The sequence below is a fragment of the Equus caballus genome, chromosome 2 (assembly GCF_041296265.1).
Source record: "Equus caballus isolate H_3958 breed thoroughbred chromosome 2, TB-T2T, whole genome shotgun sequence".
Taxonomy (NCBI): Eukaryota; Metazoa; Chordata; class Mammalia; order Perissodactyla; family Equidae; genus Equus; species Equus caballus.
Genome location: NC_091685.1, coordinates 116,084,249 through 116,096,720, shown reverse-complemented (window position 1 = coordinate 116,096,720; position 12,472 = coordinate 116,084,249). Strand labels below are relative to the sequence as shown.

General features: G+C 34.8%; 1 long non-coding RNA gene across 23 annotated transcripts in view; it reads left to right on the top strand.

Annotated features, from left to right (window-relative positions):
- Positions 1 to 11,020, top strand: part of LOC111772582 (uncharacterized) — a 67,565-nt gene extending 56,545 nt beyond the window's left edge. For 16 of the 23 annotated variants that reach the window (XR_011436287.1, XR_011436288.1, XR_011436293.1 and 13 more), the window contains one exon: positions 6,630 to 11,020. This is a non-coding gene — a long non-coding RNA (uncharacterized lncRNA). Of the gene's footprint in view, positions 1 to 232; positions 450 to 6,629 lie in introns of all 23 variants that reach the window. The other 7 variants (XR_011436289.1, XR_011436290.1, XR_011436280.1 and 4 more) reach the window with 1 other exon arrangement.
- The last annotated feature ends 1,452 nt before the right edge of the window (positions 11,021 to 12,472 follow it).

Sequence of the window (12,472 nt, the reverse complement as noted above, 5' to 3'; positions counted from 1 at the left end):
AATGATCACCACAATAAGTCTAGTTAACATCCAACACTGTATACTTACAAAATTTTTTCTTTGTGGAGAACTTTTAAGATCTATTTTCTTAGCAGCTTTCAAATATATGATATAGTATTGTTAACTACTGTCACCATGCTGAACATTACATCCCCAGAACTTATTTATTTTATAACTGGAAGTTTGTACCCTTTGACCACACCCCCATTTTTGTTGTTGTTGTTGTCTGCAGTCTTCCCATCATGGAAGGTAAAGACTGGCACATGATTGATAGATGTCCAACAAACATTTGACAAATGAGTAATAAAATGTAAAGATAGCCATTGTGCCTGAAACTTAGAGAATGAACATCAGGAAGAATAGTGGATGATGCAGGAAAGGAAAGCCAGGGCAACGAGAAGCCACTCCATGACCCGAAGAAGAGAAGTAACATTAACTAAGTTAGAGTGGTAAGTGATCACTTTGTCTGCTGTGGGAAGAATAGATTTTAGGGGAACAAGATTAGAGAAAATTTAAGAGCCTAGTGAATAGTCTAGCTAAGAGAGACTTTTGGCCTGGACATGCATATTAGCAGTAGATTCTGTCATTTGTAATGGAGTGGGTGGTGGTACAATGCACTGAAAACTGAGATGTTCTCAGGTATCCAAGAAGGCAGTTTGATGTGGGCATCTAAAGATCTGTGCTGGAGATATCGATTTGGGAGGCTACAGCATGGTATGTAAAAACAAGGGATCAGCTGAGATTACTTAGTTAAGGAGTATAGATGAGTGCATGAGCCACTCCAACAGATATGTTTAGGAATTTAAACAGGGCCCAGAAAACAAAACTAAACAAAAAAATGAAAAGGAGTAGACAATAGTATGAGAGGTATAAGCCAATGGTATAATGGTGTGAGCTAGGACAGAATAGGAAGCCAATAGAAGCCAAAAGTAGTATAGAGTGTTTCAAAATGGAGAGAGGTGTTAATGGTGCCAAGTGTCCCAAAGAGAGAGTATGTAGGTTAAGGATATAGAGGCAGCTGTTAAATAAGCAATGTGGCATTTCATAAAGTCCATAGAATTCATTTATTCAATAATAACAAAAATGAGATGATACAAAACAGTGTATTATACTTAGAAGTAGCATTAACTTTTATCACAGAAGACAAAGTCACAGAGCTGATATTCTAGTAATCAACACAGACATTAGGTAATTGATTGCAAATAAATCATTTTGTAATGATATTTTTCAAAGATGCCATTATACAATCATTTGATCTGGCAATCTTCATTCAAGGAATTGATTTCACAGATATATTTGTACATACAAAAGAATAATATATGCAGGGTTATTTTATTGTACCGTCATTGATTGCATCATTATTTCTGATAGCAAAATGATGTTGAAACAAGATGTTCAGCCATAGGAGACTGGAGAAATAAATTACGGCATGTCAGTAAAGCTTCTGTGTGGCTGAAATATGAGTGAGGAATGTGCTTAGGCACTGATATGAATTTACCGCTAAGATGTACAGACATAAAATATATGAAATATATATGTAGATATAAAAAAGTAAAGAATTGAATATTATTAATAATATGATGCCATTATTGTAAAGAAAACAGCAGGACAAAAGAGTACGTGTGTTGCCTTGAATATTTATAAAATATTTTTAGAATTTTCTTTAAAACAGTATCTTATTTTTTTATCTACATCTAGATACAGGACTAGTTATTTGGGACACAAGGATGTGAACTAGACTTTTACAGTGAATTAGTTTGTGAATTTTAATATATGAGATATATTACTATACAAAATAAACATTTAAAATTCATAACTTTGAGACGAGTGCAGAGTGCCAAGTGTTTATTTTCTTTTTGTTGTTTTTTTGTTTTCATCTGTTTTATCAGAGGTCTAAAACATTGGAGACAATACGTGACAGTTACACCCTAATGGGGTGTGGGAAGAGAACCACCTGTCATGAATTCTTTTAATTACATTCTCTTCCTCTTCCTCGTAATTACAGATGATTTATAGTGAATCTCTGGTCGCTGATATTAATGCAAGTGTATCATACCCTTAGGTAAAAAACAATTGTAATTGATAGGCTCAGAAACATTTTTAGAATAAAATACAAATCACTTCCTAAAGAGAAATCAGTCTCAGTCGCGGTTCCATAAATTGTATGTTTTGGAGATCACTGCTTTGCTTTGTATTGAACTCTATCCATGGCCAACATGAGTGTTAGAATCTGTTTCTCCTGTGAGTAATTTAATACCTAATATCATTCAGTTTGTTGTAATTAAATATGTACATGAATAAATTCAAAAGTATTCAGTGCAGCGCAAACCAAGTAGCTATACTGTACACATTGAGCAAATTTTCAATATCTTCAGGGTTCAGAACCATGTCTTATATTTAAAGCACATAATTTTCTAGATGAGTATCAGATTTTTCATTGATATATGGGTAATCATAATTGATCAATTCTCTTCACAGAGTGGTTGGGAGAAACATAAGATTAAGTTTTGAGCTACCCGATGTGAAGGTGCTCAACCAGGACAAGGAGTCAAACTGAACATAACAACTAAGCCTTTATTCTTTACCACAGTGGTAAGAGCAGAAGGCTAAAGAGAGTTAGGAATGTTCCATTTCTACCCATTGACTGGTATTAAGATATTGTCAGTGCAATGACAGGCAGCGCAAGTAGAGATAATCTTCTCACAGCTAAGGAGCCTTGAATAGAAGGCTCCTGCCATCTTATGAACCTGGGGGTGAGGGGAAGGGAGAGGAGACGGGCTGGGGGTGGAAAGTACTGAGTCAGAGTGGAGAAGTGTCTTAGTCAAGGCTCCCCACCCCAAAAGAAGGTCATAGCAAGAGCTCCTGAAAAGTGCTCCAGCCTGAGGTCCATCCCTTCCACCAGGAGGCCCACCCAGGCTAGGAATAGAGACATGCCTATGAACGTGGCTGGCCAGGGAGGGGGGGACTTGGGGGAGGCGAGTGGGGCTGGGTCCTTGTCTGCACCTCCCTCCAAAAACTGTAATGCCCTGGGTGTTCACAAAGTCTGGATGCGAGGGCTATTTTCCACTTTGAGACCTCCCAGGCAAAGCTCTGACGGCCTATGGTCAGGCTTGAAAGATCACACGTTCTAAAACTTCTAGCATTGTTTATATATGTCATACACATTATTAATGCAATTAAAAACCTGAATGTACAACCAATATTTCCTTATACAGAGAAAATAATTCTATAAAATATTTAAATTTACAAAAAGTGTCATTATTTTCCCTTTGTTTTAACCTCCTTGTATAGGTGACTCTTGGGGAGATTTTAATATTAAACAGGATGAAAATTGTTAATATGGTAACAATGTAAAATAGTTTGGGAAATAATAATAATTATACTGATTAAAATGCAGAGGAAACTTCTCTTTGTTGGGGACAAGTGGGTATTGGTAGGTGAAAATATGATTTGCATCCAAATATGCTTAGAAATTTCAAGTGACTCCATGAGCAAGTTGTAAATAATGACAGTGCATGGATATATTAAGATTTTAATCATTTCTGATAGAATTTGGTCTTGATTGATTTCATCTTCACTGTTTTATGGATGTCTGAGTCTAGTTGGAAACAGTCTTTAGGCTGCTCATCTGGCAGCAGGTGCACTATTTGCATAAGTAGAGTCTTACATGTGGGCTTGTGTTTTTGGAAGCCTCTAGATTTATGACACCAAATTATGTTTTATGCAGACGGAAGAAAATCTGATGACGTAATGGATGTTAGTATAAAGAAGAGTTAATTTAGTTCCCTTTAAAAATAGTAAATATTCTTACAGTAGCTCTGGTATAATTTTGGGTATATGAATTGCTTGCTTCATTCATGGATGTATAATTCTTATGTAGAAAATTTTAAAAGTAAATAAATGGCTTTGATGTTTAAAAATCATCTGCTTCTTTATTTTATTCAATTTGAGTCATATGTTTGAACTCTTTAGCAACTCTGTATTAGGTTTCACTAAGATTATGGATGTTATATGCCAACTCCATAATTATATATTAATTTAAATAATTTAAAGTAAGCATAATGACATACTTAATAATTTTTTTAGCATATATAATGTATTATGTATTTTTTTGGTATGAAAATACTTTAGGGGAAAAAAGTTGAAAAACAAGTTTCTTGTTTAAAATATGATACTGACCCATTTAGCTCCTGAATATTCATCTCTTTTAATTCTGATGTAAGAGACGTAGCATAGCGAAATGAGCGTTAGCTCTGACTCAGTTATTCTTGGATTCAAATCTGTGCTCTATACTAATTGTATGGCTAAACAGAAACTAATGAGTTGTTGCCTCGGTGGCATTTAAAAGATTATTAAAACCACCACACATTAATATTGAAATATTTTAAATCATATTTATGTATACATATGATATATGTGCATATATCTGTATAATATTGCATATATGTGAATATATATCTCAGATACTGAATACATAAATAAAATTACCTATCCTTCTTCAAGTAATTTATAGTCTAGTGATGGAGACAGACATAAATAAGTAGGTAGAAATGTAGGGTGTTATGGAAACATGTGACAACTTAAGGATAAAATGAAAAATAGAAACTCTGGGAAAAGGGAATATGATCCATTCATGTAGGAAACATAAAGAAAGACACAGAAGAATGAAACAAGATTGTATAAATGGGGAAGCAGTTTTTTCTTTATTGTTGATGGTTAAGCAAGAAGGAAACAGAGAAGATGAGGGTGTGGATGGGAGGCAGATTTTGTGTGTCATGGAAGGGAGTTTAGACTTTATCTGGTGGGACAATGATTATATTAATCAAAGAAGTAAATTTCTCTCAAAAAGATCCTTCTGGTAGTCATGTGGATAATGGATTTGATGAGTTAACTTTGGCAGTAGGAAGATGAATTAGATGATTATTGCCATTTTTAGAAGAGAGATGATGGCATTCTGAGCAAAGTGTTTAACGTGGATAGAAAAAATAGGAAAGCATAACAAGTATTTATAACTCATCTTAAAATTGTTTTAAAAGCATCTCTCAGTACAGTTTAAAATCTCACATTCTTATAATTTTTTTGACATTTCAAAATAGATATGACCAAACAAAGCAATGTTAATTTTAGTAGAAGAATTACATGTGAATATATAGATAGAGAGATACGATGCGCACACACATGCAATGTTCATTTGTACACGTGTGTGTCAGTTTCAGTCTGGAGTAGCTTGAGTGTGCATGCTAGAACACAATAAAACTCACTTTCACAGTTGAGCCTGAAAAGTAGAAAAATAAGAACATGGGGAAAGTTATTCAGATGTTTGAGGTTAAAGAGACAAAATATTTGGACCAGCCAGTGGCTGAGTGGTTAAGTTCCCACACTCCACTCCAGCAGCCCGGGGTTTTGCTGGTTCAGATCCTGGGTGCGGACTTGGCACCATTCGTCAGGCCATGCTGAGGCGGCCTCCCACATGCCACAACTAGAAGGACCTGCAGCTAGAATTATCTGACTGTGTACTGAGGGACTTTGGAGAGAGGAAGAAGAAGAAAAAGAAGATTGGCAGCAGATGTTAGCTCAGGTGCCAATCTTTTAAAAACAAAGAGAAATGTTTTTTCAAAGTTATTGTTAAACCATAAATATAGTTACATGTTTTATTTTATGTTTTGAAAAGTTCCAAGGCATTTTTAATTATTTCTAAATTGCATAAGCTGCTTTCAGGGGAAAACAGAGTGCCACTGTTACATGAGAGAGAAAGTGCGTCAAGGTTTGATCTTGGTGTAGGAAGCAAAGGTTTAGCTCCAGGTGAAAAACTCATACAGTTTACTGTAATTTCAGAGATGTTTGAACAATAAGTATAATTTATGAGCCATCACTATCCCTGTAAAAGCATGTTTTCATGACTTCTGTAACCATCTAAAACATTTTTTAATTCCATGGTGTCTGTGCAAACGAAGTTTAGTAATTCTGAGGAGTAAAAAAGTTTCCACGTTTTAGTGAAGAAAGAGTCCTTATGTCGTTTGATTGGCAGAAAATGCAGCAGAGACATCTATGATTTCTGATAGAGAGCTAAGCCAAATCTACATTTTTATTTATCCAATAATTTATTATGAGGTAATAAACACACACAAGAAAGGGAATGTTGAAATAAGCATCCGTGACTCCATTCCTTAGGTATAGCCAATTTCACTACTACATCGTACTTGTTTCAGATATTTGAATCATTACAAACACATACAGACAAGGTGGAAGCACTCTGTTCCCGTTTACTATTTCTTTGCTTCTATTTTCTTGAGACTCATTTTGTTATTACTTTTTCTTCCACTTCGTGATTTGAAAACAATATATATTTGCAAACTTCTTTTTCTGTTTCATACTTTCACTCAAAGCTACAAGATTTCACCTGAGTCCTCTCTCAGTCAGATATTAGAGACCTTGACACAGCTTTTCTGCTGTTACTAACACCTTTCAAATTTCATTTAATACCTATGTAGACTATAATAATGGAGCTGTATATTTATAATATCCAGTGGACATTTGTGATATCTTTTTATCAAAAATTCTATTGATATATAGTACACTTAGAGAAAATTTTAAAAAACATAATTGTGCATCTCAATTAATTTTTACAGAGTGAATAAACCTGTAGAACCAGCACACAGATAAAGAGGAAGACGTGACACATGATCATTGCCCTGGAAGACCCTTTGTGCCCTGACTCTGGCCGGTATTCCCTCCTGTGACAACTACTATCCTGACTCCTAATAATTTTAATTGTTTGATTTTTGACAAGTGGAACCATATAATCTATTCTCTTTTATGACTGGCTTCTTGCTTGTAATGCTATGTTTTTGATACCTATCCACTTTGTTGTGTGTAGATATAATTTGCTCATTTTAATTGCTATACATTATTAAATTGTATGAATATACCTCAGTTACGTTTATCTAAATAATGTCAAGGACATTTGATTTTATTTTTACACTTTTTGGCTGTTAGAAGCAGTGCTACTATGAATATCTGCCCCAGGTGTTTTGGTGCACATGTGTATATATGTCCACCTTGAAATAGAAATACTGTACCGTTGGGTCTGCAGATGTTGCTTTCTGGCAAACCACTGCTAAATGTTTTTCTAAAGGATATATGTCAATTTACCCTCCCATCAGCTGTGTACAAGAATTCCATTTTTACTATATTCTCATCAATACATGGTATTGTCTGTATTTTTCATTTTAACCACTGTAATGGGCTGTAATGATGATGAATTGAGGTTTTAATTTGTATTGTCATGATACTTAATGAATTTGAACATATCTGCAAACCTATACCTGCCATTTGGGGATGCTGCATCAAGAAAAGTCTACTCACTTCTTACTTATTTTTCCATTGTTTTCTACCTTGTTCTTGTGCATTTGTGTATATGTGTATACAGAATATATTGTGTATACAGAATATATATCCTGTAAGTCTTTTGTTCGATGTATATGTATTTACAATATTGTGTCTCACTGTGTAGTTTGCCTTTTCATTCTATTATAGTTTCTTTTTGATTAATGAAATCAATTTTATCGATATATTTTCCTTTATGATTAGCACTTTGTGTGTCCTGTTGAAAAAAAACTTTGCTTACAAGTTCATGAAAATATTTTCTTATAATATCTTTTCAGTAATTTGCTAGCTTTCATATTTCGATTATAATTCATCAAGAATTAATATTTGTGTATATGTCAGGTTGAATGATATTTAACTTTTCTGTGTGCAAAATTAGTTGACCCCACAGAGTTTCCTGAAGAGACCATCTTTTCCCCACTACAGTGAAGTGTTATCAGGTAACTATATTTGTAGGCTGGTTTTGAGACTGCTGTTCTGTTCCAGTCTGCTGCCCTAGCACCTATGTTGCCTGTTTTTGATTTTTTTTTAAGTAACTCTTCATATCTGTTAAGTGAAATAATGCATGTTTGTGCTCTTTCCAGATTGTTTTTGCCATTATTGGCATTTTGAGTTTTCATATAAAGTTTTACGTTAGCTATTTAATTATGAGAGAGAGAGATCTGTTAGTATTTTTACAGAGAATGCATTAACAGTATTTTTTTTTTTTGAGGAAGGTTAGCCCTGAGCTAACTGCTGCCAATCATCCTCTTTTTGCTGAGGAAGAGTGGCCCTGAGCTAACATCCATGCCCATCTTCCTCCACTTTATATGTGGGACACCCAGCACAGCATGGCTTGCCAAGCAGTGCCATGTCCGCACCCGGGGATCAAACCGGCGAACCCCGGGCTGCCGAGAAGGGGAACGTGTGAACTTAACCGCTGCGCCACCGGGCCGGCCCCACATTAATGGTATTGAATCCTTAAAATATGAAATCTTCCAAACCAAGAATCATATATCCCTTCACTTATTTAGTTTTCTGTTAACTTTTCTCAAGTATGTTTTGTAGTTTCAGTGAAATTGGTTCACACATTCTCCTTAGTTTTATCCTGGGTATAGTCCAGTTTAATCTTACATAAGAATATTGATTAGAATGAACTAATACCAGTTCTTAGGATATTGTGGAATGAATTCTGTTGTCTTGCTTTCCCAGAGCAGTGCTTTATAAAATAGTACTTCAATAAGCTGATTGCCAGTGGGCACGAGAGCTTTCCTTTATTTCATCCTTAAATGTCATCTAATATTTCTGCCTTCTATGCTATTTTTTGATACAAGGGGCTTATATTATTTTGTTGTGATTTTCACTCATTTCTTTCCCAGTGACTACTGAAATAACTTTGAATTTGGAAAATTTTATTAAATGAAGTTTGGCAACATGAGTCAGAAAATATTTATGTAAAAGTTTTCAAATCCATTTTATTTGTTAATACTTTAAAACAATAACATGCTAATTCATCCTTAGTACAGATCACAAAGGAGACATAATTTATTTATATTCAATTAATTTTATTATTTTATGGAAACATCTTTTATTTGAAATTACGTATTTACATAGGTATGCATCTATGTAAATGATTACAAGAAATTAAAAACTGTTATTTCTAGTTTTCTTTACTCTAAGTGTCAACCCTACAAAGGATTGAGACTCAGTGCTAAGAAAAATTTGTCTCCCTGCATATTTATGTGCTGAATTGCATCCCCCCAAATTCATATCTTGAAGTCCTAACTTCTAGTAAATCAGAATGTAGCTGCCTTTAGGGATAGAGCAGCTAAAGAGGTGATTAAGGTACAATGAAGTCATATAGGTGGGTTCTTAGCAATGTGATCGCTGTCCTTATGAGAAGTGGAGATTACGACACAGACGCACTCAGGGAAGATGGAAGACAGAGCAGAAGATGGTCATCTGCAGACTAAGGAGGAGTCCTCAAAAGGAACCAGCTCTGCCGGCACCTTCACCTCAGACTTCTCGTCTCCAGAACTGAGAGAAAATAAAATTCTGTTGTTAAGCCACCTACTCCGTGGACCTTTGTTATGGCAGCCCTACCAAACTAATGCAGAGAAAATATATCAAATCGTAGACAGATTATTTCCTTTTAATCTAAACCACAAGTGCAGTAATGCCTTTTACATTTTTAAGCTGAATAATTGAGGAAGACTTTAAAATATGTTTTTATACACACTTGTCCCTTGGAGTCTGGCCAAATATGTCATATTTTAGATAAACTCGCTATATATCTACTTATCTACTCCGGTGCATGTGTGTGTGTGTGTCTGTCTGTCTCATCATCTCTCTCTCTGTCTCGCTTCTCTCTCTTTGCTAGAAAATCTAAACACAGATTTTCATAACTCCCTGCAATGAATTCTGAACAATTCATTCACCCTCTCTAACTTTCTGTTTTTTTTAACCTTTGGACAGGAAGAGTAACACTCACCCTTCCTCGGTACATATGAAAGCTCTACAGCCATAGACTCGTAAATAAAGTAGCTAGCTTTCAACTGAATAAGCAAGTTGGAAAAAAAATCATTCTGAATTCATTAGCAGAGCCTAAAATTAAGCATCAAAGATATGTTTGATCCTATGAGTGTATGTGAGTGTAGCTACCTTCAAAATTCCATGACCGTTTAGAATACAGGATTGATTTACATTCTGTGTGCTTCTTATGTGGTTCGAATTTGAGTCCCGAGTCTCTGTGTGTCTGTCACGGTGTTTCTTCGCCCTGACAGCGCTTCAGAGTTGCCTGAGAAGCTTGTTCTCCTGTAGCATGCCTGGTCCTCAAGGCAAATCTTCAAGACACTGAGGCATAATTCTCAACGATTATGATTTAATAGGAGCCTAGTGGGTCCCAGCCAGCTGTATTTTTAACAACCTGGACAGACAATTTGGAGTCCCAGGTTGAGAATTATCACTTGAAGCAAATTACCTCATCTTAATAAGCCCCTCCTCCTTGTTGTCATATACAACATATTATTATTGACTGTCACCGAACATTTTCTTGTTATTTTTTAATTAAAAAAATTTTAAGATATAATTGACGTATTGTGTAAGTTTAAGGTATGCGGTGTGTTGATGTGGTACATTTTTATATTGCAGTGTGACAAGTACAGTAGCGTTAGCTAACACCAATATCATGCCACGTTATTATTTCATCTTGTGGTGAGCACATTTAAGACCTAGTCTCTTAGTAACTTTGAAATGTATTCTGTAGTGCTGTTGACTGTGATCACAGTGCCGTGCATTAGCTCTCCAGAACTTACTCATCTTATAACTGCAAGTTTGTGCCCTTTGACCAGCATCTCCCCAATTTCCCACTCCATCCCCCCACCAGCCCTGGGAACCACCATTCTAGGCTCTGTTTCTCTGAGTTTGACGCTTTTAGGTTCCACATATAAGCAATATCATACAGTATTTGTGTTTCTCTGTTTGATTTTTCTCATTTAGCATAATGTCCTCAAAGTCCATCCATGTTGTCACAAATGGTAGGATTTCCTTTCTCATTTTCTTTCTAACTTCTAAGGGGTCTCTGGCTTGGAAGTATTATGATAAAACTGTGAAATGATTTGAGAATATTAAGAAAATAAAATATTATTTTTCAGAATTTTGTGTTACGTGTTATATAACATTGATTACTTAACTTTCAAAACTAGAATATTTTTTTAAAGTTTCAGTTAAATCAACAATTAGTTTTGGTAGACGTTTTTGTTATTCTGAGTAATTTTGGAGGCTCTGTGTGTTCCAGGAATCAGAAAATATTTAGAAATGTTCTTTTTTTTTTTTTTTTTTTTTTTTTTTTTTTTTTTTTTTTTTTAAAGATTTTATTTTTTCCTTTTTCTCCCCAAAGCCCCCTGGTACATAGTTGTATATTCTTCGTTGTGGGTCCTTCTAGTTGTGGCATGTGGGACGCTGCCTCAGCGTGGTTTGATGAGCAGTGCCATGTCCGCACCCAGGATTCGAACCAACGAAACACTGGGCCACCTGCAGCAGAGCGCGCGAACTTAACCACTCGGCCACGGGGCCAGCCCCTAGAAATGTTCTTTTTAATACTTAATCCTTCATTACAACATAAGTGGCGAGGTGGGAAATTGTAGGGGAGATTATGGATATGGGCAGATAGGTTTTCATTACATGCAGTAATAAACCTCATATTTATACAACTAGTGATAGCAACTCAGTCTCTCCAGAAATTGCTAGGCTAACTGTCTGTAAGGGAATAATTTTTCACCAAATATAGTGCCAAAATAAGGGTTAATAATAACTTACTGATACGTGAGAAAATTTGATGTGAGATTAATAACGGGGAAAACTATGACATGAAACCAAATTATTTTCACTGTATGCATGCATTTACTTTTACATTTAGCATTTATTTTTAAATTCATGGTTCTTAGAGATTCAAATTCATTAAAATTACTTAAAGCAATCCATGCAACATTTATGACATAAAATATTATATTTTAAATATTATTAGGATGCTATATATATCCTATACTTTATATTTGGAAAGGATTTTAACATTTTAAATTTAAATTGTGAAAATTAAAAGGATATTTACCATCGTGCATTTGAAATTATTTGACTCTAAGTCTAGCCCCACAAACTTTTCTACAAACAAAATTTCTATTAACAGCAAATGTCTCATTTTTAGAGATTGCAACATTCATTTAAGATTTTATACTTTTTACACAGATATTTTGAAGCAATTTTTTTTCTTCTAGCCTCAAATTTTACCCCCAAAGGTGTAAAACTGGTATAACTTATAACTGACATATTTTTACATCTTGTCACATACACACAAATGTTCCAAAAAACTATTTCACCATTTACGTATATCCATCACACAGACGTGAAGTGATTTTGCTGCCATGTTTTACCAGACTTGTAAACAGCCTTCATCCAGCTGTGTCAGAGCCACATCTATTATAGCTGATGTATAATTGGCAAGAATAATTCTCCTCTCTTTAAAACCATAATTGTAACAAACACCTTCTAATAAGCATACAAAGTACAAAATAATCTGCCTCAATGAACAATATATTTTATGAAGTCCAAT